Source organism: Coloeus monedula, assembly GCF_965178545.1.
Source record: "Coloeus monedula genome assembly, chromosome: 3".
In the NCBI taxonomy this organism is placed as follows: domain Eukaryota; kingdom Metazoa; phylum Chordata; class Aves; order Passeriformes; family Corvidae; genus Coloeus; species Coloeus monedula.
In genome coordinates, this window is record NC_138783.1 from 76,264,371 (window position 1) to 76,290,135 (window position 25,765).

Here is a 25,765-nt window from a genome sequence, read left to right on the forward strand (position 1 = left end):
TCTGTTTTGATTTCTTCTTAAATATGCTATCACAGGCATTACCACCATTTCTAATTGGCCCAGCCTAGGCCAGAGGCACATCCATCTTTGGAGCCACCAGGGACTGGTTCTGCTGGACACTGAGGAAGCTTCTGCCAGTTTCTCACAGGATCCACCCCTGTAGTCCTCCCACTACCAAAAACCAGGCCATGCAAACCCAATGCAATCTGATTAAATCAAAATCATGGCAATGATTTTAAGCTGCATGAGGTTTTATTGTACACAAGAGGATATTTTCAGTCCATTGATGTTTAAAACTCTGACAATATAATACACACCACTGTTTTCATTGTCCACAATGACTTACAGGGTTTGGTTGGAGAAAGAACAAACAAAAGAATAGCTTCACAGTAGTTGTCTCTATGAATTTAATGGCTAGAGATCTATCCAGTGTGAGGCTCCCATGCTTCTGCATGCCTGAAGCTTTTCAATCAGTGGAAAGTTAGCAGTGAGTTTGTCACAATCTTGTGCTATCAGGCTAAACTAAAGATCCTACACCAATATACATTTAAATATTTCATAGAAAAAAAATTATACTGACACTGAACTGTGCCATAAATCAAGTCCCTCCAGATGGGAGAGAATTTTCTAAAAGTCCTTGCAAGGAGTTTCAGTGATAAACCGTGACTTTTCCTGGAGTTTCAATGCTGCTGGATAGTTGTTTATTAAGTCTTATCAGAGGAACAGAGCCACCAGCGTGACCCAGGTACAGCATAGAGCATAGAAAAGCAGGAGTGAAGGCTCTCTATCAAGATTTACACAGCCTTTTAAAGATATTTTAACCAATGGTTACTAAAAACATACATTATTTTCACTTTCCTACCAATTATTCAGTAACATGACTAGGAACTGCGGAATTTTCTATCCAATCATTCCAAACTACTTTTACTTCAGAACATGGAGTAGTAGAAGAAGGAGAAGAAGGTTTAGAGAACAACAACAATCCTTCATTTTGATATTTTTTACTCTTATCTATTTACTATAAAGAGAAGCCTAAAACCTCTAAATTTTTCACCCTGTGACAATCTTACATAGTAGCCTATCACCTAATTCACACCACTGTATTTTCTAGTTCTTGTCTGACTGTTGGTAATTTTTTCCAAGGTTTAAAGCTAAAACAGTGTTGTTCAGGGGGGTAAGAAGCCTTAAAAACAGGCAGAGAAATATTCTCGGCACTCTGGGTTCCTACATTATACCGTTTCCTCATAAGAGGGACAGTTTATTGCCACCAGCATTCATCCTCCTCTCCCTTCTGAAAGCATTTGTGCCACAACCTTTAGGAATGGAAAATCATGTGCAACCTGGGGAAATGCATGGTCAACTCTAAGATCGGGAAGAAGTCGCCTTTAGCTAGCTGTTACCTGATTATGTAAAAACAGACTCAATATTCTTATCTGCTGAAACAAGTACTACCTTTCACAGTCTTTCCCCAGGTGAAATAGTTAAATTATCTGACACCCAGTTTGAAAATTTAATATTTACATACTGGCATCAGGCTTTTCAAGGCATAGATTAACAGCAGAAAAAAACCTGCCCAGACATAATTACTATATTAAAAGACAGCAGGTAGCAAGCTTTTGGAAGCCTTTTTACTTAGAACACAGCAGAGGGTAAAATTAATTTCTCAATTATCTTAAGTCAACCTGTTATACCACATTTCTGAGTCACAGGTATACTTATCAACAGCATCAATTTTTCACTAGATTTCTCCATTTTTTTCAGTCCCAAAAAAGTTAGCTAGACCTACTGGTGAGCATTAATCACAGTTAACATTGTGCACTTTTTCAAAGTATACTTTTTCAAAGCCAAACTGTATTAGTCAGAAGTAGGAGTGAGAAAATGTATCAAGAGAAATTTTTTGTTATTCCATTTCCCACCTCCTACTCATCTCTCCTCTTAATTCCCATCTCACCCTTCCCCTCCTCTTCTTCCTGGAAAGAATCACATATAAAATTCCTCAAGTTCTTAATTAAATGGAACTAGGTTGATAGAAATGATCAAAAAATCTAATATGATTTACTGACAATTTTAAGATAACTAAACATACTTAAATATTTAGGCATTTCTGAAGCTGGACAATTAATTTTTTTCAGAACAAAACCCCATATCTCACAAGGTAAGATGACTGACATAGTACTCAGTATTTTGGAGGCTTATTCAGCACCTTGTTCATCGTAACAGACCAATTTAGTATTCTTTGGAAGTTCATTAGTATGTTCAAATGAGTAAGCACTTGGCAAACTAAAGTGGTGAACCACATAGTAATCACATTGTAATATCTAAAAAAGTGAAAACATCTGAAAATCTGAATTTGTCACTCTGTTTTAGAGAAGCAGAATAATAAAGATAATAAGCAATCTGGCTCTAGCAATCTTTATCTGTGGATAACTCTCATTCAGACCACTGGCAGTTAGATAACAGTAAAAGCCACAAAAAGAGAGAGAAACAAACAAATCAAAGTATTTTCAGAGGCACCCACAGGCTATCAGAGCTAAGATTTGCCAATGTTACCTGTGATAAAATCTCAAACTGTCTTGCATAACTATCACATTAAAGACTTCCGATTTCCTTGTTATTAATAATGAAGCTGCCATTAACATCTGAAGCAGAAACACACAAGAAGAGGAAAAATGTACCTCTGGAAGGAATTAAACACTTCTGAAGATCATTAGAGTTGATGTCAAGCTTTTTATTGGAAACACTGAGACTGATCTTTCAGTTAATGAAGCTCAGCTTTTGAGTTTGGGCTTGATTAATTAAGTCTGTAACTGAACAAAAACAGCAGCAATGAAGAAAATGTGCAGCCCAAAAACAGATTGTCAAAAAAACTGTCAAAAACAGTGGTAGAAAAGGCACAAACACTCTGTAAATTTTTTTGGAAATTCAGGGAAGTAGAATATCAATAAATTCAGTCATGATCCTGAACTTAAGTAGGTGGACTCCTGATTTCACTCTGTGGCTACACCTGAGCAGCTTTGTCAAGTACAGATCCAGGGGCAGGGCCCTGTATGGTCTATGGTTTTCATGGCTTATAACCACGGGTGCAGCCCTACAGCGTCCATTGTGGAGTGGCACAGATGTGTGGCCAGGTACCTTGACATAGGCTCACCCAGGCCATTCCCAGAATTTGCTGCTCTCAGCCAGTGTTTTCTGTGTTTATGCTTAGAGCTGGCACTGGAAGATTCATAACTGCAACAAGAACTGAAAATGACTCAGCTTTGAGACGCAAGTCTTCTGTCAGTTTTTCCACTTGTCTTAGCTGAGAGTGCAAAAATGCTAACATTCCTTTACCTTACCTTTAGCATGCATAATATGAAAATTCTGCCATCCTTTAATAAAACACTGAGATCAAAAAATGCAAACAACCATAGAAATACATAATCATGTTATGTAGGTTGTTTACGTGCATGAATGTCAGAGGTATCAATAAGAACATAGAAGGCACACAGCACTAAAAGCAGCATGTTTGCAATTGTAGCCAGGGAGCCTTTCTTATTGCATGCCTTAAATTTCAACAGTCATGAAAATGATAATGGGAGATGTGACAGTCTTTCACCTGAATAGAGATATTAATATTTAACCTTTTTTAGTTAGCAAAATTTTAAGTCTGAACACAGTATTTTTCTTCGAATTTTTGATGCGTGAATCTTCACATTTAATCATTTCATGGCTACTGATGTGAAATAAAAAACCCTGCTACTTCTGTTTCTGTAGACTTCTCCCATACATAAATATATGGATGTACGCACACCCCGTAGAGACAATCTTGTTACAGTACCAAAATCCATTTTAAAAAAAACAAAACAGAAGTTATAAAATAGAAACTGATTTTCATTCTTCAGGGCATGTTATAATAATGAGATTAGAAGAAAAACTTTTTCCCTTCGACACATTGTACCTGCTGAATGAAAGATTTCCTGTGTGAAGTATCTGGGACGGGGCCAGACTTGTACCCATATTTAAAAAGGGTAGAAAGGCTCACCTTGGGAACTACTGACCTGTCAGCCTCACCTCTGTGTCTGGGAAGATCATGGAGCAGACCCTCCTAGAAGCTGTGCTAAGGCATATGGAAAACAGGGAGGTGATTCCAGACATGCAGCATGGCTTCATCAAGTACAAGCGTGGGTGGACTAGATGGCATTTAAAAGGTCCTCTTCCAACTCAAACTATTCTGTGATTCTAATAATGACTATGCCACTCAGTATGACATTTTCTATGATCCTGATCCTGTGTATGAGTAAGGAAGATCTAAATATTGGTGGTTTTGAGGAAGTAACTTATCAGCTTTTGTTTCGCACATACCAAAGAGCAATTATTTGCAGTAGAGAAGAGTCTTGTTAAATAACCTCATTTGGAATACCAAATTTGTGTCCTGTGTCATGGGTTTTGACACAGAAGCCAAAAATTACTTCATGGGTTAGTATGCGACCAGAAAGTGGGAATAAGATGCTATGAGCAAGTGAGAACAGGGTGTTACATATACTGTTTCCCTGTTACTCTTTATTGAAAGAAAGGGTCTCCTTAGCTCAATTTTATTTCTTACTTGCATTTGCAATACTCAGACATTCAATGAGCTCAGCAATAAATAGTCAGTGGCAGTAGCTTGAGAAGCAGGACTGTATCTTCATCCTAATCTATGTTTGGCAATAGAAGCTATTAATTCTCAGGACACTTTTCTCTTTTTTCTCTTTTCCCTTCCCCTTCCCCTTCCCCTTCCCCTTCCCCTTTCCCTTCCCCTTCCCCTTCCCCTTTCCCTTTCCCTTCCCCTTCCCCTTCCCCTTCCCCTTCCCCTTCCCCTTCCCCTTTCCTTTCCTTTCCTTTCCTTTCCTTTCCTTTCCTTTCCTTTCCTTTCCTTTCCTTTCCTTTCCTTTCCTTTCCTTTCCTTTCCTTTCCTTTCCTTTCCTTTCCTTTCCTTTCCTTTCCTTTCCTTTCCTTTCCTTTCCTTTCCTTTCCTTTCCTTTCCTTTCCTTTCCTTTCCTTTCCTTTCCTTTCCTCTCTTCTCTCTTCTCTCTTCTCTCTTCTCTCTTCTCTCTTCTCTCTTCTCTCTTCTCTCTTCTCTCTTCTCTCTTCTTTTCTCTTCCGTCTTCCCTTTTCTCTTCTTTTCTTTTTTCTTTTTTCTTTTTTCTTTTTCCCAGAGAGACTGGAGAGCAGGTATCTGGTTCATACTAAAAGGGAGAAATATTACTTCCCTGCACAATTAATCTCATAATCATTTTTAGGGTTCTCAAGACTAAGTAGAAGAATTAAGGTAATAAACCATGTAAATGGGCATTATAGAAGTAAAACATTTTCAAAATCAGATAATAAAAGACTAGAAATTAAATGAAATTTAGAATTGCCATCAAATATAATAAAAGACAGGTGTTTAGCAATTAAAAAGGATGATCGTTGTAACTGGGGCAGCTGAAAATGGTAAGAGAACAGATGTTCCTCAATAGTACTTCCATATTAATTCTATTTTAACAAAGAATGTTTGATTTTCACTTGCTTCCCTGAAAATATTACACTACTGTTAACTCGTTAAAAAAATGGAAGCTAGTGATAATACTTTCATTACCAGTTTCATAATACTATAAAATTGAACAATAAAAATAATTGTGCACTGGTTTTACACATCAGTTAGGTGGCTATTGCATAGTTATTTGCTAGACTTACTGAACATAAATAATGTTTCTCAACTACAATTTCTAAAAAACCCATCAGATGGTGGAGAAAACAAACCAAAAATTCTTCTGGAGAATCATCTGTTGACGTAATGAATGTGCTTTCCTCCCTCAATCTTTCTGATCCTAGCAAGTCCTAATGATACAATATCTCACTTAATATTAGTCTCTTTCCAGAAGACATTTTAATGACCAGGTATTTTACATTATTTATTTTCCAATTGGTGAAATATTAAGAAGAATTATATTTGCACTCTAGCATTTCATAACACTAAATTCATAAGGATGATTCACATTTTTGTCTGGGTAGCTTGAGAGAGATTGTCTAATGACCAATGCTAGCCTTATATACATACAAACATACAACAGATATAAGGTTATATTTTTTTTAGATTTAACTTTTTATTTTTGTAAATGTCATTTTACACACAGCTTGAGTGAAGAGACATTTTTTTATATATATCATTTTTATATTCTTGCTTGACTACCCTACCACCAAAGGATCTGACAGCAAGCTGAAGAGAAAGATTTCCCAATTCTGTAGATTTATGCCTATATCTGGAAGTTATACTGTATATAATGCATTATAGATCACAGAGATAAGTCAAAACCCACTTTAAAAAATATGTGAAATATAATTATGAAAAATACACATGAAATAAAATATTTACCTCAAACTCATCTGTACCTGATGCAAATTTATCTCCTTTATTTCTCCCCTTTTCCTAATCTAATTCTCCTCTGCCTTCAGTGTCACTGCCTAGTCGGCTTTTAAAAAGCACGTGAACTGACTGCCAGGACTGCACAGACTGAGAAAAGGCCTGTGCTGTTCTGTGATAACATGATCTAACACCCAAATATTAAGTGAGAAAGTACAGACATCAGCTGTTGAGTCTATTGGTAGCTCCAAAGTGTTCCAGGTGGGACCATAACAACCATTTATTGAGTTTGCTATGAGCTGGCATTGCCAAAAGTACATAATTTTCACAATGTTCACAACGTTGTTCACAAATTTAAAAGAATTATGAGAAAACTGTATCTCAATCTGTCATTTATTTATTTTTATGCAGTTGGAAGTTATTGTACATGAACTAATTTGCAGGAAAAAATACTAATCTTTTTAGAAAATATAATAAACATACATGTTCAGAAGTAAAATACCCATATTGAGTCAGCCTGATGAACTGTATTTAAGCTAAATTGTTGTCACTAAGACCTAATACAGTTTGTATTTGCCTAAAATTCAGAGATTACAAAGCATAGCTTTTAGATGCCTCGGGGATGATTAAGTCTTATATACCACATGAAGAAAATATTGGGAGAAGGGAAATTATTTTTGTGTCAGTGTTGAACTCTTGTTTTTTAATTTCCTGAAATGGGATTGAAAGGTCCATTCTGAAAAAAACAGAACCAACTGATGTGCAGTCAAAGAATGGTATCAAACCATCAGCTTCTAATGCTGCCTTTTGAACAGCAGATAAAAGACAATTATAAGATAATGGAAGACAGGGAAATGTCAAAGAAAAGTGTGAATAATATAAAGCAACAGAAAAATTTGTCTAATAACTGAAAAACTATAAAGTGACATGGCTTTCTCAGTCTGCTGAGAAACAAACTGCATAATAAAATTTAGATGTATTTTTGCTTTCAGTAATTGAATTCACTAATAATTATTTGGAGAAAAAAACCTGTTCAAAGCAAAGCAACAGTATACTGTTTACATCATTATCAGCAGTGTAATTTGGCACTTAATTTAAACATTTAGAAGGGCACAAATTGTTTCAACTGCATAAAAAGATTTTTGGTGTGAAAAGTAACTTGGCACTGAGATTAAATTAATCTGTTGTCTAAGATTTCCATTTTAATAGGGCAATTTAAAAAGAGTGATTAATACATTTTAGTGGTTCTAAACTAAATATAAAGGACAAACCCAGCATATTTACATGACCATTTCCCATGTGTTTGGCATTCTGTCCATATAATTAATACCTCATTGAATTTAAAAGGCCTTTCGTGCGGTGACTTTAATGTGCTTCACAGTTATTAAAAACCCCCCCACATTTCATGATACCATATGAACCAACAAACATCCTGAGATGAAGCTGTTCTTTCTACTGAGTATTGATTTTACTGGTTTTGTACCACTGACCTAAACGGGCCAAAAATTTTACACTTGCAAGTTTCCATACAGTTTGTTCCTATTCAAATGAGTATCTATAACAAAACCACGTACTAGTGTGGGTTCTTCCCGAACTATCTTAAGGCACTTTACAGTCTGAATGCAATGAGAATGAGGCCTTTTAGCAACTGTATTTCAGCATGGTGAGTTAAATGTTTTAATGATTTCATACTGTTCCTTTCACTGTTCTCCATGAATACAAAAAAAGTGAGTCTATGCCAGAACAATATTTATTTTTCTTCACCATGACCCATTCACTTAACAGCAGGAGAGATACCTATAAGAGGTATTTGGAACAAAACTTACCTCTAGGGTTATGCTTTGTGTGGGGAATATCTTAATTAAGTTACATTGCAATATTGAAACTTGAGAATGAGGTCGTAGCCTGCTGTAGCATGAAAGCCTTTAATTTGCACACTTCTGTTATATTGAATAATCAAGGAAACTTTAATTGAGCACTTCTGAGCACTCTAGAGCCCTGGGTGTTCAGAGTTTCTATGCACTTATATTGTGCTCTCTGTGCTGTGGTTTAACTCTGCATAGTTATTTAGGAGCTCATTTAAGGCAATTAAAAACTACAGCTGGGTTTTTGTTGGACTGGCTGTGCTCAACCGAGTTGGGTAATTAGACTCAAATGGATACCTTGTACCCACTTCAGCCTCAGAGTTGCGTGTGAAGCAGAAAATCATTTTTTTCCTGAGTTTTTGCTCTTACAGAGAACAAACAAATATGTGTGATTTACAATAGGGTCATAAAATTATTTCTTCGTTGCTAATAACAATTCACACTAACTTGACATTTTTAAAAAAATCCAAGGTAGCTTATATTCAAAATATTTTGGCAGCTCTTGGTATTTCCTAATATTGGCTTAAATGCCATTTAAGATTCTTTGAAAACCTTACCAGTCTCAGACCTCAATAACTTGAAATGTTTTCTGGGGCTCATAAAACCACCTAAGTGACATTTATGTCAGTAGTTGCCTAGGTCTGAAAAGTAGGTCCTCAGGAGCCTGCCTCAGCTGCCAGGCATCCTCAGGGCTCCTGCATTACTTATGCAAACAGCTTCTGCAAAGCAGGTAGGCTGGCAGCAGAGCCTCTGTTTCCAGACATGGCCACAAATCCCCAGGCAACATCCTGTTCAGGGCCATCAAGAGTGTTTCACAGCTGTGTCCTACAGGGAGTTACAAACAACACACCATCCTACCTGCTCTTCCCCAAGCAGCTGGGAGGCACAAAGAAAGAGGCACTGAAGGGACATCTGTGCTACGTGGCACACAAGGATGAGGGAGCCAGCTCAAACACTGAGCCCTTGAGCATAGAAACTGCTCCTGCATTTACTCCCTGAACATGTTTTGTACCATCCCAATTCACTCCCCTAAAGATGAATCTGCAACATAGAGGGCTAGTGCTCGCTGGCTTGCAGGAAATCAGCATTACCCATCTTGAAAGGCCAGGGGTCAATTTTTGACTCAATAATCTCTGAGAACAGACAGTGAGACCCTTTCCATTGCACTGAGCTTCCACCAAAATGCAGCCAGGGAAAACAGCTGGGACTATATCATCCTATGATAGCATTCCGAGGCTTAATTCTCAGCTAAACATGAGGAGATGTAGAACACCCTCAGCCTACAAATACAACATATTTTAAGGCAGAAATTCCTTTCTGAAAGTAGTGGGGGGAAATTCATACAAGAAGAAAAACAAAAAGGAAAAAACCCCGATTTTTCAGTCTTGGAGTCTGCCCTTGAGGGGACAAAGATCAGCTGAAACACAGATGAGTTTAAATCATATTCCCCAGATACCACATATTTTGTATGAAGTGGAATAAATTCATCCAAGGAGCTGCAGTAGGAATAAGATTCCTCAAAAAACCCCATTGCCTGGCAAATAGACAGCAGTTTTAGAAGGCTGGAGTTGGAATTCCAGAACCTACTCCAAATCAGTCAAAATAAAGGCTTAAAAGCCATTTTCTGAACTTCAAATGTGACCATCTTGAATCCCATTGTGCTGCTTCATTGTGGAAAAGCCCGAGGAAACTGTTCTCCTCTTTAATATTTTCTGTTGATTAACTCATACATCCTCCTTCTCAATATAATGACCCCTGCTAAAATCATGCTCAGAATGTGATTTTCCCTATGCATGCTTACAGACACGTGTATCTCTGACCCTTCCAATGGCAGATAACTGCTTGCAGCAATTCAACACATTTCCATGACTAACTACACCAAGCACTGGAAATACTATGGGTAAGTTTTTCACTACTTGGATTTACACAACACAGTGTTGCTTGCCCTGCCCAAACTGTTGCAGCAATGTCACTATACTGCTTCTTGATCTGAGCTCCTTTATATCTTTCCATAGTAATGCTACCAGGTAGGCAGAAATTTATAAAAATAAAGCATCTCAGTGTCTTTATCAAATACAGGTTTCTATCTCCAGTTTTTGGAAGAGCATATATTTAGATCTAATAAAGGATGTAGACGCCTAGCTAAAAAGAGAGTCAAATATTGGAAGAGATGGCAAAGAGAAATATGGTAAGAGCGAGAAAAAAAACCCTTACTTCTAACTGCAGATTTGATGTGTTCTGAAGACAAAGATATATTGGGGTCTAGAACTAAAAACAAGGTAGTTGCAACAGTAGGACAGAAAGAGAGAATTTACTCATAGAATCCAGGAGAGGAGGCATGAGAATACCCACGTCTTTTTTCTTTTTCCTGTGAAGCACTTGCATAATGAATTTCATTGGAAAGAGAACTGAGTATTAAAGCTGATTTGCTCTATTGAAGAGGTTTAGACTTTCTGCTCCATTTAGTTATTCTTTATGATGCCAAATTCTGAAAGTAGAGAGCTGCAACTGGTAATCCTATTATGCAAGATAATATATGAGAAGTAAATGTCTCCAGTAAGTAAACTATAAAGGAAAACTATTTTTCTTTAAAATGTTCTTCAGTGATTTCAAAGAAATATAAAGAAGCTGTGTTCTCTCAAAGGCACAGAATTAGACCAATTTTATAGAAGTGGAACTACAAATGTAGTTTTGCTTACTCCTCCTGCTTCATACTTTTACTTCTTTTACTTCAAGAGATGTATGTCAATTGTACCAGTAGTGCACTTTTTTTTCTTCCTCATAGGAAATATAAAAAAAATTCTGATTATAGCCTTCATTTTCATGCTAACAAGTAAAAAATAAAAGAATACTGAAGGGAGATTAAAAAGGATATGTATGCCTCTGCATGCACATGCACTGTGACCTACTTAGTTATGTTAATAGGGCAGAAGTTTGCAATAAAACTGAGGCAGATCTAAAATACTCCCAAACTGTCATCAGTAACAAAGACATAAATCACTCAATTTATTTATTAATTTTGTACTTCAATAGCATCAGGTGTTTAAGTATTTACAGTTGTGGAAGTGTAACTACAAGTGCACAACCTCTTGGATTTAGAGATAACCAAAGAGAAGACAATAAGAAATGAAAAAAAATTCTGTGGAAAACAATCACAAAGGGAAACTTGACCTTCAGGCCAACAGATTTTTCATTCAGCAGTATAGTAAGAACAACGTGCATTTTTAATTGGCTTGTGACTCCTTTCCAATTTCCTGAAATTATGTTGATTGAGACAGTTAAGAATATAATCAAGTTTGCAATAGTAGCTGATAAATTACCTGTATTATTGTTATATAACATTAGGATTAAAATCTTAATTAAGTAGACTCAATTAAAAAACAGTTTGTGTATGCCTCTCTGTTCACCAATGAAAAAGGAATTTACCAAATGTGTTCAATGAAGGAGAACTTGTTTTGAGAAAAGTACTTAGAAACTTGATTTATGCTTTCTACAGTTTTAATTTTAAGGTCCTGAAAGTGGATAGTGCAAAACTTTAGAAGATTCAAAGTCTCTTTGCCTACAATTTAGTTTACTTCTCAGTCATGCCTGTCTCCTACATGGTTTAACATATTCATATTTTATTCCTGCTTGCTTTTGGCCTGTACTGAGAAGTGAGCTGCCCATTAAATAAACCTGGACATTTTTCATATTTAAGAAAAGCAAGCACTCTATATATTCATGTTTTTCTACTGGTTCGGAATCCATTTATGCATATTATTTAGTACAGGATGAGGCAACAGGATTGATATGCTAAAAAAGAAAGAGAAAGAAAGTGTAAGCCTTTCAATTTTACAAAATAAAGCATTTGAGAATAGTAGCTCCAACAAAGCAACTGACCTGTTCAGGACAGCAGTCAAAAATTTTAAATTACATACAATGATGCTAGGTAGAAACAAACAAAAAAAAAGAATGTAAAATCAGATACCAGCATAATGACAGTCTTTTGCTTTGCTACTCTTCACATTGTGCTACAGTAAAGTTATTCCCCACTCCTACCTTAGCCCTATCGCATCCAGTGGTCTAAGTTCCTCTCCTTCCCTGTCAGTGGTGTTAACTTCACCTGGAAAATGCATAATTGTGACAGTGAATTCAAAAGATTTAAACTTTCACATAAGAGTTCAGCACCAATGTAATTTTACAGTTTTTGAAAGAGCTGCAGAATAAAATCTTATGGCCTGCTCTTTGCAAGGTCAGGCTAGCTGGCCTTGGAATGTATTATTTCTAGGATTCTTCTTATCAGGATACATTTGAGACATCATGTATGGCACAGAGGTCAGAATTGTTTTGATCGCAGCTTTTCTTTCCTTCAGTAAGAATACTCTCAGATGCCGTGAGTCAAACCCTGTACAAGCCCAAAATATATCCAGACATGTTCACCAGAAATCCAAAACAGCGAAAAGTCCTTAGTGTATCTTAAAGAGCCATTGCTTTACAGACTCTAGGGAGCAGAGGGCCAGGGAACAGTCACATCACAATGTCATCAGTAAATCCACAGATATATCCACTGTGGCAGGTGATAACCTATCCACACACAACACTTTGCTGAGGCAGTGCTGCCTGAGCTCTGAGCAGATCTGCAGTTATTCTTCTCAGTTTTCAGAGAAGAGGTGGGTCAGCTCCAGTCCTGAAGTCTGTATTAGCTGTAACTTTATAAACCCATCCTCTTTGGGTGTGATGCCAGCCTCGTTGATGTCAGGTTTTTATAATCATCTCAGAATAACCCTGTACTGTCACTGAACTCACATCTGCCTTACACCTGCCCTCTGTACACTGTGTCACACTTCATGCTGCAGAATAACAAGGATGTCCTAAAAGGCCATATCATCATTGTCTACTCTTAACTATTTTTGTTTCTTCCTAGAGAATACTTTAGCTACCATTAGCTAATAGAGAGACTAAATGTAAAGTGTCTTCCCTCATCAAATGCAAATGTAACAAAATTCACAATTAGAAACCTGCTGAATTAGAACAGTACTTATAGGAAGTTATAATGATTTAACTGGAAGAAGGGCATATAACCAGGAGCCACATGTAAGACAGAAATAAAGGTCTGGCAGAATATATAGAACTCCTAGTTGTGAATGTCCCATAATTGTGAAAAAGTGAGTGAGGCAAAACACATCAATATTGAGAGTAATCCATGCGTCTGCAGAGGTAGTACAATCTCGCAGCTGCAGACTTACTTTTGTTAAGATGAAAGAATTCTGCAGGCCATAAGGGAAAATAATGGGTGCAAATACATGAAGAAAATAAATGGAAATAGCAAGAAGTGTCTGAAACTCATTAGTTGAATAACAGTTGAAAGTAGGAAAATTAGAAAAGAAACTTCTACTTAAATGTGCTATAGTTAGAGGCTGTGCAGGAGAGACTATAATGCAATCTCCACATTTTGAAATATACAAGAAGTCAAATGTACATTTTAAAACCTTTCCCCAGTCATGACTGTAATTCCCATTCTGTGCTTTTGTGTAGCATTAATAATTACTAAGAAAGTCATAGCCCAAGAGAGAGTATTTAATAAGCACATTTTTCAGTTCGTAGAGTCTTCAGGAAATGAACAAGAAAAAGATCAGTCTTTGGGAAATGGCTAAATACAGGGCTCTCTGTGTTTTCTTAAGATGAGCAGTCATCAGAGTGTAGATCTGTAATGGCACACATATGACTGTGAGTGAATATATTATTTTCTTTGACAGAGCTAGAAAATCCAATAACATTGCAATGTCAGGAACAATAGTTAAGACAAAAAAAAAAAAAGAAAAAATAAATTAGTGACAACAAAGCTAAAATTTTAAGTACAAATGTGGAAGTCCTAAAAGAAGTCTAGGAAGTATGATTAGAGTGATAGCAAAGCATTCAAATCCCTTTATTCTTATAATTTCCTAAGGTGCTTCTTTCTGCTTCATCTGAAGAAATCAGTATTTTATCTGGCAAAGTTTCCTTATGTTCCCCAACTGTCTTTAGAGGACATTTTTAGAGGGCTTTGAGATTGATAGCTCATCTATATATATATTAGCATCAGGTCTTCGTGGTCAACTAATGACAGCTGAACCAAATAAGTGACTACCCAGAATCACCAAACTATCAAGTTTTAAATGGCTTTGCTATTTTTTTCCCAAAAATACAAACATATTCCTCTTGATCCTGGGCAACGACTGATTTCCCCATCCCAACTTTTGGATTCCTACACTGTTAAAATTATTATCCTGCGTCAAATGCCCGTTAGGTCAGATGTTGCCACGGATGGAAGATGAGAAATTAGATCAGTGTTCTGGAGCTAAGGAAGAACAGGAAAAACAGTTAAGTGCCAGGCCATGTATCCTGCAGCCATGAGGTCTGGTACCCCTGTGATGGATGCAGGCTGACTGGTTTCCAAGGGTATGGCATGAAAACCTCACTTGACTTGTTCTATTTATCCATGTGTGGGGTTTTTGCCTATTAAAAAAAAATCCAAAAATGAGTAAAATGTGAACAATCACTTTTTTTGCTTAGCAAGCTGCTCTCTGCCCACTAGTCCTAAATTAAGTTCATCCTCTGAATCTTTTAGTGTGTCTTGCCTTCTCTGTGCTCTTTTAGTTGTTTTCTGCTCAGCAGGGGACCCTATTGGATTGCTTACAGTTGCACTTCAACTAGAAATACAGAAGAGAAGCAAATCTAATAAAAGTCCCAGATCATCCCTATAACAAAACTCTAAGAAGTTTCTTATTTACAAATATTATAGCCAGTATCATCTGATTTTTACCTCTTCTGCAGAATTCTGAGGTATTTGCCAGGTTTTTATCCAAGCAAAGGGAACAGAGAGTGCATATGTAGTTATTTTATGTGTAGATGTCAAGGTTTTGGCAGTGGGGGGCCACAGGGTTGGCCTCTCTGAAATGAGAGCAGTGACTGACCAATGCCAGAACAGCTGGCTGCAAAACGGACCCCCCACACAACACTGTTGAGCTCATCAGCCAAGCCTGTGGTGCCTCTGTGATGACATATTTAAGAAAGGGAAAAAACACAGAAGAAGGAGGAGGTCCTGCAGGCACAGGAGCAGAAACTCCCCTGCAGCCCATGAAGGACCCTTGCTGGAGCAGGTAATTCTCTGCAGCCAGCTGAGGATCTCATTCTGGAGCAGGTGGATGGATATCCCTGAAGGAAGTTATAGACCATGAGGAGAGCCCATACAGGAACCGAGGAAAGTGTGATGAAGGAGAAGGAGCACTACAACCCCCTTTGCCAGCCCTCCTGATCTTCTCTGGAAGAAAGGGAGAAGTCTGGGATGAAGTTGAGCTTGGGAAGACACAGTGGAGGAAAATTGTTGGTTTAACGTTTGTCTTTGGTTCTCACTCCCTGAATCTAATCTAATGAGAAGGAAATAATTTTTTGCCCACAATAGTCATTGGCAAATGTTCTCCCTGTCTTTACCTTCGACCCATGAGCTTTCTTGTCCCATTTTCTTCCATTGCCCCACTGAAGAAAGCACAGGAGTTTCTGGGTGGGAGTGTAGCCCTTATCCAAGGTCAGTCTACCACAGTTGTTCAACATGGTAGGCATGACTCAGGCCTTCCTACCCCAATCTCTTTTATGCACAACACTGAGACTGCAGAGAAATTGGTTGTCAACCAGTCACTCTGCTGCCTCCTCCACTTTTTCAACTGCCATGTTTGTTTTTAGAGCAGCCTTAGCACTTCTCCTCATTATATTCTCAATGGGGTTTTTCACCGTCTACAATTCTCCATAGATAATTGAGTCTAGTGGTAACATTCAACATAATTTTGAAAAGACAATGATTAGATGAGGTCTGCATTCAGAGATAGAGTTTCTCTATATTGTTTAAAATGGGATAGAGCAGAGCATAATAGTGCAAAGGGAGCATAAGGGTAAATAGTGTTTATAAGGAAATCTTCCATTTGGAAGAGCAGATGCATGCTTGCATGACATTAATCTATTTTTGTGATTCATGGACCATAAAATGTTTAACTTTGATGCCCTAATACATAATTTACTTAACCATAGAGAAATGTCTAAGAAAGCAAAGGTGATAAAAAGATGATTAAGAAAGCAAAGATGATAAATAAATACTATCTTGCATAATATTGTATAGAATGTATTTTTGTCACCACAAATTTACCTAAATGTTGTGAAAACAGTGCAACAGAATTCCTTTGGAGTGTCAATAACCTGATTCATTGAGCACATCTAATGCAGGTCTCCTCCCAACTATTACTGCAATTATTTAAAGATTAAGACTCCCTAAAGGTACACAATATGATAAACTACAATAAATCCTCTAAAATGTATGGTCTGAAGATACCCCACTGAACTACAGATAATGATTTATAGTCTGTTGGTAAGAGATGCAATTTAATTGCACATTGAAATATTCCTAAAGCAGCAATCATCATGTCACAGAGTACCTGCAAAATGTCAAACTCTAATTATTTTCATGACAGTGTTTCTCTAATTTGTCTGTGGTAATCTTTCACTCTGAAGGCTTATCCACAGAAAATGAAATATCAAAAAAATTATGCTCAGCTGTCATTTTTACCACATGCCATTTTGTCTAAATTTTGTCAGAATGTGAAAACAGGAAGGTGATCTGAACTGTTATGGAACTAATCCTAATTTCCTTCATACTTACCAAGCTACAGTTAGTTTAGAAAATTATGCCTATGAATTTAGAGGTAGATATATAGATAGAAGATATATGTACTTCAGGAAAAAAAAACCTCCAAATTTTTAACCCTGTGGTCAGATTCCAATCTGCTTTCCTGTATTTTGGCACCTCTGGAACTGTAGTGCTTTTAATGGAATTAAAGTATACATCTGCATACATCTGGCCAGAATGAAGTCCATCTTTCTCAGTTTCATTGGAGGAAACAAAACCAAACACATGACCCCAAAAAACCAACCAACCAGGCAAAAAAACCCCCAAACCCCTCAGCCAACAGCAAATTAGGTACTCTGTGAAATTCCCATCCCCTTACCTCAAACTCTAAATTTTCAAATATATTATTTTAGTCTATCCTCTTCAAGCAGATTCACTGTCTCTCTCCCTGTGCTTCTCTAGCTCTTGTTTGTGGTGGGGTCTCTGATGCTTTTTTTACAATTTGGAAGTGCCCCAGAGATTTTCCCTTTATCTCATAGTTGCCCTTTGATCTTTCCCTCACAAGAATACCTCCTCAGCTGGTGCTGCAGGTTCATGCTGTGATTATGTCTGGATACACTCCCCTCCGGTATCCACACAGAGATTGTTCTTGGCTGTCCTAGAGGCATGTTATTCACACCACTGCAATTCAAACAGGAGCCTAAGGGCAAATCTTAGTTTAAAATTCAGTAATTTTGAGTCTGAATGAAGTTATTACTCGTTCCTATATTCATGTCACATGCCTCCAAAAATCTCTGCTCATGGGCACAAACCATAAAGTTAGAACACAAGAATAACAAACCTGATAGGCCTGCAATCAGAAAGTATGGGGGAAGACAGGAAAGCTTATCTGAAGGTCAGTAAGAAAACTGTGGAAGAAAAGTTGAAAGACTTCACTGAAAGCAATGGTATTGTGTCTGGGCACTGCAAAGCAGTGCACATGGCTCTCAGAGACACTGGCCCTATACATACACTTTAAGTCCAGGAGCGACTTAATCACAATGTCTCAAAAGAAAGAGAGAATTAGTCCCCTTCATTAAAACTGATGACAACTATGTGTGATTTGCTTTTTAAACTATTCAAATAGTATATGAAGAACTGGTGGAAATGCAGAGATCTTTACTATACAGATATGCTTATAACAGTTTACACAACCATATTTCCAAGTAATTCCAGAGACAATTTATATTGTATTTCTCACTGTGTGCAATACAGCTCTGTTGCAAAGGTTTTAAATTTATTTTATGTGTAAAGTTTTTGTAATCAAATATAAGTAAAATTCCTCTTTTCAGGGCTTGATGCTTATGTGCCATGTAAGAATTTTGAGTGAAACTTTTGCATGATTTGTTACTGCTCTACCACCGGGAACCTTTGAATCATGAAACAGAACCACTGAACAACTGAGGTCAGAAATGGCCTATAAGACCATGAAGTCCAAAATTAACTGATCACTTTTAAGTCCACCACTAATCCACATCCCTAAGTGCCACATCTACATATCTTTTGAATACTTCCAGGGATTGCGACTCTACCACATCCCTAGACAGCCTGTTCCAATGCTCAACTGTTGCATATAGGTAAAGCCTAATAAAATGAAGGCCTTGTTGCCTTTGTAAAATCATGGTTCAGGCCTATTACTCCAGTTAGTAGAGAAGGACTGTGGGAAAGAGACATGTGGGAACCAACAGCTGGCCTGAAGGCCTCACAGGCATTGACCTTGACACAATCAGTTTGTACCCTTGAGAACTGCAACATCAACAGAAGCAAGAAGCAAAAACAACAGAAAGAGATGTGGCAGCTGCAGAAGGGAGGATACTGGCTGATATGTAGCAAGAGTGTGTGCACGCTATAGACAACCAATAATATTGTATTGTAGTAAGCTAACACCCAATGAACATGTAATACAAATGCTAAGAAATTGTATAAAAGAAGCTGTGTAGTATTAAAGGGGGCTTTTTGCTTGGAGCTGTTGGTGTGTGTATGTCGTGTCCATCTCAACACCGACACTCAACAACCCTTTCAGTGAAGAAATTTTTGCTAATGTCCAATCTAAACCTCCCCTAGCACAGCTTGAGGCCATCTCCTCATCCTGCCACTTGTTACCTGGCAGAAGACACTGACCCCCACCTCAATAGGTAGCTGTAGAGAACCATACGGTTCCTTCTGAGCCATCTTTTCTACAGGCTAAGTGACCCCAGCTCCCTCAGCCACTCCTCATAGGACTTGTGCTCTAGACCAGAGGAGGAAGTTGCCTTACTTCACATTTATCTGAGCCATGGACTGACTCAGCTGGACCTTGCAGGTGAGAAGAATGGAGAAAGCATCTTCTTTCTGTCTTCTACAGTGTTTTGGGCACTGCATTAGCCCACAGTGAGCTGCACAGGAATAGAAATGAATAGGCACAGAGAATGTTACCGCTGTGTGCATATTCAATACCACTGGGTATTCAAGGTAGCCTAGATACTAAACAAGAAGTTTGAGAACCTACCTTTTGCACATAAATTGCCTAATTTTCTTTGTGAGTCTTCCCCTTATTTCTTACTTGTGATACTGTTCAAAGACCTGGTCTTACTTCGTGTATGTTTCCTTATACAGAGAGAGCAAGTCCACATTCTCAGATGTATTACACAAATGGCTTTCTTATTACCCTTTTATGGATGAGCTACCATCGTAACCCTTAGAAGAAACAATTAAAACCAGTTTGAGGCAAAGGAGGTATGTTGCAAGACAAGAGGATACATCACTGAAAAGTGTCCTGTAATGTAATATTAAGCTCTAAAATTTATGGCTGTTTTCTTCCTTGTGGTGTTTTTCAATACACTTTTATTACAGGCTCTAAATTACACTCTCACAGGAAAGGTCTCTCTTTAAACCTTTAGGTCTGAATTGTTCAGATCTTTTCACACTGAATCAAACAGTTTTAAGCTGGCACAATCCTTGGCAGGCTTGTAAATCTTTCAAAAGATCTTATCCAATTACCTTTCATGGTCCACAGGCTTCTACAGTGTGATTGTTTCCTACCATGTGAGGAATTAAGTGCTCATGAAAGGTTAGGAACCAATAGAGTTGAAAAGTAAGCCAGCACATTTTTCTGTAGTTCATATACCATGGTTGTACCTTCAGAGACAGTGTAGAGATCGATAAAGAAATTCAGTCATGGTCAAGAACACTGATGGTTTTGAGTCCAGAACTCAAAGTAAGGCCAGAAGTTTTTAGTTTATTTTTGCTTCTGACAAAGGATATCAGAAGAAATCCAAGGCTGACTACTAGGGTTTTGTAGCCAGGGTCAGAAACCCTCTATACTCCAACTGAAAAAAAGATATTACCATCCTATGAGATCTGAGCTCCCTCAGAAGTTGTTGGGACAGAAGCATGTCTCCTCTTGGCGCCATGATTGCCGTGCTACACTGGATGTTCAAAGGAAACATCCCCTCAACACATCGCAACCAGCGCTACACTGGGTCACATTGATTACACAACAAGCCCAAATTGGAAAACCCAGTTCCTCAGGAAGAGATTATGGACTAACTAGAAGGAAGAGATTTTGGAGTACTGCATGAGAAGGTGACTCTTGCTCAAGAAGCCCCACCAAATAATGAGTTATCAGAAAGTGAAAAAGGCTATGCTCTACCTACTGATGGACCCTGTTGAGTGATAGGAAACCACTGGAGGTGAAAAGCTGCTGTGTGGAGTCCCACACAATGAGTCTTTGAGGCTGCTGAAGGGAAAGCCATCCAACTAGCCCTATAGATTGCTAAATTACCAAATTGGCCTGTACTCTATCTCTACACTGACTCCTGGATGGTGGCTAATGCCCTGTGGGGGTGGTTGCAGCAATGGAAGAGCAATTGGCAAGGCAGGGGTAGACCTCTCTGGGCTGCTGCATTGTGGCAGGACATCACTGCACAGGTAGAAAACGTGACTCTGAAGGTATGTTCACGTACCCAAATTCTGATATCCACATGCCCAGAAGTAGTGTCACTGAAAAACATCAAAACGATGAACAGGTTGTTGTCAAAATTGCAATAGCTCAGGTGGCCTTAGACTGGGAGTGGAAGGGTGAGCTACTTATAGCCCCATGGGCCCATGAAATATCAGGACATCTAGGAAGAGATGCAACATTCAGGTGGACTTGTGACTGAGGGGTAGACCTGATCATGGAGGCTATCAAAGAGGTCATTCATTAATGTGAAACGCGTTGCAAACAAGCAAGCTACATAAGTAAAATCTCCTTGGAAGCTCAGATATACAAATCTAAGGAAAGGAGGAGGAAGTGATGGGAGCATTTATTATTTACAATGCTTGCCTTCCGGAGAAACCGCTACAGGAGCTGAAGCCCTGCTTCCTTGGAAGTGGCTGAACATCACTTGCTGATCGGAAACTTGCTGCCTGCTCCAAGCTTCCCTTCCCCCTCCCCAAGACAAGCCAGGACCTGCCTCTGCCATGTGCTCTGAGCTCCTTTGTTCCAAGTGTGGGCAAAAACAAATGTAACTCAAACTCTTTAGCAGTGTCTGATTGGCCGCTCACCCCGGGTCCGCCCCCAGTGCTCCCCTTTCCCCTTCTCCCAGTAAAAGAAAGGGCCCGAGAGGGGGCCCGCGCTGTTTGGCTTTCATCCCTTCTGTGAAGGTCTGTGTGTCTGTCTCTGTTTGAAAGCTTCTAATTGCAGGAATTAGGCAAGCCAAAGACTATATTTCTCCCTCTTTGCTTCTACTGGTGGTATCAGCTTTGCAGCTACTATTGGCCGCTTTTAGAGCTACTGATATGCTGGATTGCCCGTGCTACCTCTCTAGGCTGCCCGAGGCTTTCTAAGGCATTGAACTACGAGTGCTAGCCGGTAAAAAGCTGTGAGTATTCCACAAGAAACAGAGAATAAACTTTTATTTTCTCTGCTTGTGAGGGTGCAAACTTTCACTTTTACTTTTGTAAACTGCTTCTCAACCTACGAGACATTTTCCACCTTCTTTTCTCTCCCCATCCGGCTGGGAAGGGGAATGATAGAGCAGCTTGGGCACCCAGCATCCAGCCAAGGTCAACCCACCACAACATCTAAGATCTTAAATCTTGTCTAGGACCACAAACTATCTCTCATTTTATCTGTACTGATCATAAACCTTGGTCTTTGTTACATGTAATATACCTTCTTTGGGAAAAGTGACAAGAGGTCACAGACTTCCTAGGGTTTTTAAATATGAAAAGGAATACAGTGAAGAGTGAAGAAAACCCTTCTTTTTGTTATTTTATATACTTATGTAACACCTTTATTAACTAAGGGAATATAAAAAATAAATATTTACTAAGGTATTTCTTAACATCAGAAAGAATTTTAGATGTCAGCAGTTTTAACCGCAGTATTTATTCCACTGACCTATAAACTGCAATTACGGCTCTCACAGAAATGGAAGAAAATCACTAAATCAGTTTCACACGTAGCATAAAAAATATTATTTCATCTCACCCTCTTGGCCAGGATTACTAGAAAAATGGTCCTTCAAAAACATTACACGGGTAATAAAATCACAGTTAAGAACAAATGAGGAAATGTGTTCTGTAACTTTGAGGGAGAGCTTAAAGAATTCTTTTATTTGTAATACAAAAACAAAAGGATATTGCAGTGAGAGAAATCCAGCTGCATCTTGAACCTATGTTAGTGACCTGTAACTAAGCTCTGACATGCTGTAATTTCAAATTGATATATATACAAACACATGTATTAAGATATACATATTCATTTTGTTAGGTACATATATGTTTATATATATAAAATATTCTCTTTTCTTGCACTTCATAGTGAAAAGGACTTATTTTTCAACTGAGGAGTTATATGGAATCAACTGATACTCCAAGACCTTTCTATGTCTGATTTTCAATTGTATCTTTTATAATTATTCATTTATATTGGCACAAGACAGCAGGATCTCGAAATGGGAAACTTCACACTATGGAACTAACTGAAAAGCAATCAACACAAGTAGAATTAGCTCTTTGTTAGTTCATTTATTTCAAACATGCTTCTGCTCTGAATAGGGAAATTAAGTTACAAGAAATTTTCCTATGCAGCTTTTAAAAAGCTTTCAATTTAACAGATTGTGTTTTATTGTATTGTTACTTCAACAAAACTTATACTTATTTCAAACAAGAGTGTAAAATGGAGGAAATAAAAGCTGAATATGATCCCAAAGTCTATAATTAGAGGGCTTATATATGTATAAGAAAAACACTGTTAGTCATTCAAAGAAAAGTATTAAGGTGGTCTGGGTTTCTGCAGAGTTCAACATTTCTGGGACTTTCATGTTTATAGGTAAAAAAATATTCCAATTAATGAAACTTTGTCCAGTTCAGATGCTGGAAAGCTTGTCAATGTCATGTCTTCCAAAACTAAATTGCATTTATAAACTCATCTGTCAAATAAATAAAAGGTCACTTCTTGGTTTACAGTAAGAAATTGCTAATTATTTAGAAGGAACTTTCCAGATCCAGTGGGAGACTAGTGCTGCATTCTGAAGAGAGGAAAGATCATTACTAATTCTGTTGCTCATGGTTATTCCACAAAATTATAAATTACAGCACAGAGCTAGAATGAAGCTGACAAGTTTTTTTCTATGTTTTATTTACCAGGGCTGTACTTTACATTTTGAGTACATTTTGTTGACAATTGCACTGAACTTTTTTTTTTTTTTTAATATTGTGTTTGACCATAACCTTGGAGCTTTTTACCTTGATGGATGTAAAGGAAAAAAATGGAATGAAGAAAGTTGCATGGGAGCACTCAATAGAGGTAATAAATTTGGATGCTTATCAGCTAGGTGAGGTATCCAAAAATTCTGTATAGAACAGCACTTCACTGAAATCACTTGCAAAAATATTTCACCTCAACTAGTAATGCCTATTAGAGCAGGAGCAATAATTCTGTGTATCATAAATGTAAACAAAACCTTATAAAATTTGGTATTTGTTAAAGAAAAAGAAAATGAGAAAAATATTTCACTTTATGAATTCAGAAAGGAACGTAATTTTAAGGATGAAACATAAATAAAAATACTGCTCTAAAAAGTATATTGATGCTTTTGTTCCTCCTTTATTTCCATCTCTTTTTGTACAAAAAGAAAAATAACAAAATCACTACTAACTGAGTTCCGTAAGCATTTCCCTGACATTTTCATAGGTTTGATTTTTTTAAGATTATTTGAATAATGATTTTTATTAGAAAAGATTGAAGACCAAGGAAGGGGCCAACAAGGGAAACATCACCCCTCTTCTTAAAAAGGTGAGAAAGGAAGGTATAAGTAACTACAAACCAGTTAGCATCACATCTCTGCCTGGGAAGATCATAGAGCAGAATCTCATGGAAGCAATGCTGAGACGCAAACGAGACACGGAGGCAGAATGGCTTTTCTAAGGCCAAATGTAGAACAGTCTCACAGAGAAAACCATCAGAATGAAGTGAGCAACTGAAAATTCTGGCCTATAGTTTTGATTTTGATACTTTCAGGCTCTAATTCAACTCATTCAACTTAATATATAGGCCTCAAGAGTAAAGAAAACCTCTGTTTATATCTTGTATCTACAGTCATTGTATACTACCTTTTCTGGAATGAAAAACGTTATGCATCCTCAAATCACTAAAACTTGATATAAAATCATGGTGCCATTCCAAAGATTATATTACCATGTCATAGTTATGTCAGTCATTGAGATGGAAAGTGTCTGCTCTTACTGTTAGCTTTTGCTAAGACTTGAACCATTTAGAGTCTGGTTTTCCATTCAGTTGTGGGCTGACAGTCATTATTGATGAATATGTATAAACTGCCAGCTCAAGCTATACACAGTTATGTCATGAGTAATGCTTCAAACCTTGAAGGATTAGTCATTATGAAGAGGGAAGGCACAAAACAAATACATATCTGTCCAAGCAAATGAGAGTTATTGCAGTTCCCAGTATAATTCAGAAAGATTTTTGAGCCTGTTCAACTTGTGAATGGCCACGTACAGCTCTAGAGGCATTCAGTGATGGGTTGGGTTTTTGGAAGACCTATTTGCATGATCCCTGGATGAGGGAAACAATAGATTCAGTCGTTCTTGAATTATTTCCACATTCACTTGGAAAACAAACAGATAATCGGTTTTCCCCAGAGACTTTCCCAGAAGAGGTACAGACCATTTTATTCACACCTTCTACAATTTCAAACTGAGCTTTCATCATTTTTTATTGTCAAGTTTGAATTAAATTCAAGATTAAACATGCATTCCACATTTTGCCAATATTATGACTGACTTGAGTAATTAATCTGTTGATTTTTTACTGTCTCATTTCATCTGTCTTTTTGATTTATTAAACTGTGACTAGTACAAAATAGAATAAAATTTATAAAATGTCAAAAGTTTTTAACTAAGTTCATTCAGGTAAGTTCAAAATAATTCATTTATTTAATTCTTAGTACTTCAGTGAAGATATGGTAATTTTTTTTTTTTTAATTTCAAAGTGTCCAGATCCTGTGAAGTCCTTATTCCATTCCTCATGCTTGTCGACATATATTGTTTAGATTTCCCACAGTTCATGTGAGTAAAGACTAATCTTCACTTCTACCTCAGAATCACTCCATGGTTGAGCTTGAACAGGACCTCTGAAGGTCATCCAGTCTAATCCTCTTGCTCAGTTCAGGGCAGCTAGAGCAGGTTGCCCAGGACTATGACCAGTAGAGTTTTTAATATCTCCAAGGATGGAGCCTCCACAGACTCTATGAACAATCTGCTCCAGGGTTTCATGGTCCTCACAGTGAAAAATTTTTCTTATGCTTAAATGGAGTGCGATGAATTTGAGTAATTCTCAGTGTGGTGAGTTAACCTACATTGTCTCCCAGGTTCTGACCA